General features: G+C 47.2%; 1 long non-coding RNA gene across 1 annotated transcript; it reads right to left on the reverse strand.

The window, feature by feature from the left end:
- Positions 1 to 1234: 1234 nt before the first annotated feature.
- On the reverse strand, positions 1235 to 3111 carry LOC123448826. Its single transcript, XR_006631930.1, has 3 exons — positions 2878 to 3111; positions 2580 to 2794; positions 1235 to 1595 (listed from the first exon to the last, which is right to left on the reverse strand). It is a non-coding gene; the product is annotated as an uncharacterized LOC123448826 (long non-coding RNA).
- Positions 3112 to 3709: the final 598 nt, after the last annotated feature.

Below are 3709 nucleotides of genomic sequence, written 5' to 3' on the forward strand. Positions count from 1 at the left end.
TCAGATTCTTCATAATGATCAGCAGATATAAATCCAAAGTGACTCAGAGAATATAGCAATACCACCCCCGCAACGGCGCCAAAAAAATGTTGCTAACGGCAGTCCCCGGCAACGACACTAGAAGAATGTTGTTGACGTGTCCGTGGCTTGATGACTTCGCGACAACAGAGCTAGAACTACTCCCAGTTGCTCAACAATTAGCAATTGTCTTGCAATGGCCCACCAGCGCGTAGGTTCGCGACAGTTTTCGAGGGTAGAGTATTCAACCCAAATTTGTTGGTTCGCTAGGCAGGAAGTGAGAGGATACTCTCGAGTATTAGCAGGTGAATGTGTCAGATTCAACCACACACTACTGGAAACAGAAAATTTGCCATGTGCCTAATCTTTGCCGTGTGCTGACGGTCGGCAAAGAAGTTCTTTGCCGTCAGCTTACAACTACCAGACGGTAAAGAAAAGACTGATGGCATAGAGATGATTTGCCATCTGCCTTTTATTTACCGTCTGCTAACAGATGGCAAATATCCCAAAGGAAGACGGCAAAGAGGTGCCAGCTCTTTGCCGTGTGCCCACAGATGGCAAATATCCCAAAGGCAGACGGCAAAGAGGTGCCAGCTCTTTGCCGTGTGCCCACAGATGGCAAATCAAGTTAAGGCACACGGCAAAGGCTCTCTCAACGTTACCCCAAAAAAGAATTAAACGGCGCTCTCTCTCGGCGTTACACCAAAACGAAAGAAACTGACCCGCTCAAAACGAAAGAAACTGACCCGCTCAAAACGAAAGAAACTGACCCGCTCGTCCCGTCTGCCGCCGCCGCCCAGTCCCGTCTGCCGCCGCCGCCGCCGCCCCGCCCCGTCTGCCGCCGCCGCCCCGCCCCGTCTGCCGCGGCCGCCCCGCCCCGTCTGCCGCCGCCGCCCCGCCCCGTCTGCCGCCGCCGCTGCCGCCCCGCCCCGTCTGCCGCCGCCGCTGCCGCCCCGCCCCGTCTGCCGCCGCGGCCCCGTTCCTTCTGCCGCCGGTAAGCCATTCCAGGTCCGGCGGGCGACGGCTGGCCCTCTCCCTGTCCCTCCCCTCCCCTCCCCTCCGCCTCCGACCCGCTCCCCCGCGGCTCCGCAATTCCACATCCAGTACTGCATCCAGCCACCCCTTGCGGGCGCGTTGACGGCTCCGCCTCCGGTAGTCCGGCCTCCGTCGTTGAGTCGCCGTCGGGCTCCACCTCCGTCAAGTCTGCAACCAGCCAACCCCCATCCATCTACAAGCAGCAGCCACCAAGGTTAGTGTACATCTGAATTTTAGATGGCATAGTTTTTTACCATGATTTTTCCAGTATCATATGATGCACAGCAGTTCTGTCATATAAAGCAAGCTGCAACAAATATCGTAGAAGGAAAAAAGAAAATATTTCTGAGACTAAGATAAGTTTCTTTCCGAACGACATCTAAAGATGAACCGGGGACCTAAATTGCTGATACTGCTGTGATGAGATTTATATGATGTGGGCGCTCAGGTGCTGTAAGAAAGGCAACTGAGTAAACAGCTTGACCATCATGTGGCTTTAGAATCGATAGAGGCGCTAACTTGCGATCATCCCAAATCTTTACCTGCAAAATAAACCAATATACATTACAAATGTTCTTAGTAAGGAAGATCGGCACTTCTTTAAATAAAATCATGTCTAGCGGGGAAAAGAGAGGTCAACTAATAAGTCAAAAAATTGCTGGCAGCCTCTTTAGTGCTTAACCTAGCAGCTCATGTTAATATTCAACCGACTATTAGCAGTAACCAGAAAGCAGCTGATAACCATCCAATCAAGGTTACACGAACATAGCAGGTGAAACGTACTTCACAGTTTTTCTACGCATTACAAATAGTTTTATATGGTACATATTGCTGTCATGTACAACAATGTAAATGCAGTCAAAATCATCAAATCAAGGGGGGCACAGTCCAAACCACAGATCATATATTTCCAGAATATATGATGACAGGCCCATCCAAACAGCCCTTGACAACATACCAGGAGACATGGTTTGGTTTCCTTTCTTAAGAGAAAGGTGTTTTGAAACGACAAGAGAACAAACTGTTAAGATACTAAATTTTTTTAAAAAAAACTCTCCATACCAGAATAAAATAATTAACTCTGCAAGCCTATAGATGGAAAGTTCAGTCACAGTTTAATGATTTAATCAATGGTTGTTTATATGATTTATTCAGTGAAATGAAAGAGGAAACAAGCTTCCATTTTGCTCAGAAGAACTAGAATCTAATGACGCAGTTTCTGATTCCAACAAACAGAAGTTCCTGTACGATAAACACGCAACTCCATAGAAGGCGCAGTGGCATGGAGGCGATGCTGACAGGCTACGTATGGGCATACACCTCTAGTCAAACTGTGTCTCTTGTTTCTTCGTCAAAATTCAACGGCACAGCGGCAGGGCCGGTCCTGAGATTTTGGGTCATAGATATCCATAGTAAAAACTGGTTTTATGTCTAAGCTAGCAGATTCTATAGCAGATTATCAATTAAATATGTGCTCATAATCACTTATATTGTTATTTCCTTTTCAAAAAAAGAAGAAAACTTACATTCTTATCATCTGTTGGTTGCCCTTGTGCCCTTGTCTTCTGGATTATGACTAGTAGTTCCATCAGAACAAATGTCACACCTGGATTCCTTCAACTCCTCATATTACTCTTAAGAAAAATATCAATGCATCCGCTCTGTAACTATATAAATTATTCTGTCATTGCTTTTTCTTCTTTTCCTCACCGGATGCAGATATTTTAGATGGCATGCCATGCTAAAATTTACAGTATCAGAAAATTAGTATATGGGACAAACGCATAGTTACAAAGGTATAAAATCAATGCATTCAGATATTACCTATCACCAGTTTATCAAAGCGGACTCCCAAAACCATCTCTTTTCTGAACTGAGTATGTTGGGATTGCAGTCTAGATCTTAAGCACGTGCCTAAAATTGTGCTAGGACCCGATCTCCATGTAGTATCCCAAGATTGTACATGAGAAGATTGATGATTGAATCTCTGGAGAACACAACACATCAAAGGACATGCTAGAAAAAGAACATAGAAAACAAAATTGAATCCCCGATCAAACCCCCGACGCCACTGACCCCCAACCCCCGAGCCCCGACACCTCTTCGGCCTCTTGTTGACCGAAAAGACCCCAACCCCCGACGCCAGTGACCTTCGACCCCCGATGACACTGACCCACATAGTTATGAGTTAGGTCATATAGTTATGTTAATTATAAAAACATCATATTTGTGTTGATCGGGTGAATTTCAATGTGCAGTTGTTCGACGACCTCCACGTGCGTTGGACGAGCTCCGTCCTTGCGTTTGTTGGTGTCCCAGAGGCTTCCTTCCAGGCGACTCCGGAGCACAGCAGGGATGAGGGTACGTCCCAAGAGACCCAGTGGGATACCTGGCCTGAGCCAAGTGGCCATGCTGGTAGCGACGAGGAGCTGGGTGAGGGGGCTACCGTCTACCAGCGTGGTAGTTCGGGGCTCCCGCTCGTGCCAGCGACCCCCGAGCAGAGGTGGTCGATTAGGCCAAATGGGGACAAGTAAGTTAATTTACTCTTATTTAACCTTTTACCTTCGCGTTTTTTCAAATATCTAATGTTTTGGCTTTAATTTGTCATATTGTAGGGGTTGGATTGTTGCCAATGGTGTCCGCAAGCCCAACAGCG

The sequence above is a fragment of the Hordeum vulgare genome, chromosome 4H (genome assembly GCF_904849725.1).
Source record: "Hordeum vulgare subsp. vulgare chromosome 4H, MorexV3_pseudomolecules_assembly, whole genome shotgun sequence".
Taxonomy (NCBI): Eukaryota; Viridiplantae; Streptophyta; class Magnoliopsida; order Poales; family Poaceae; genus Hordeum; species Hordeum vulgare.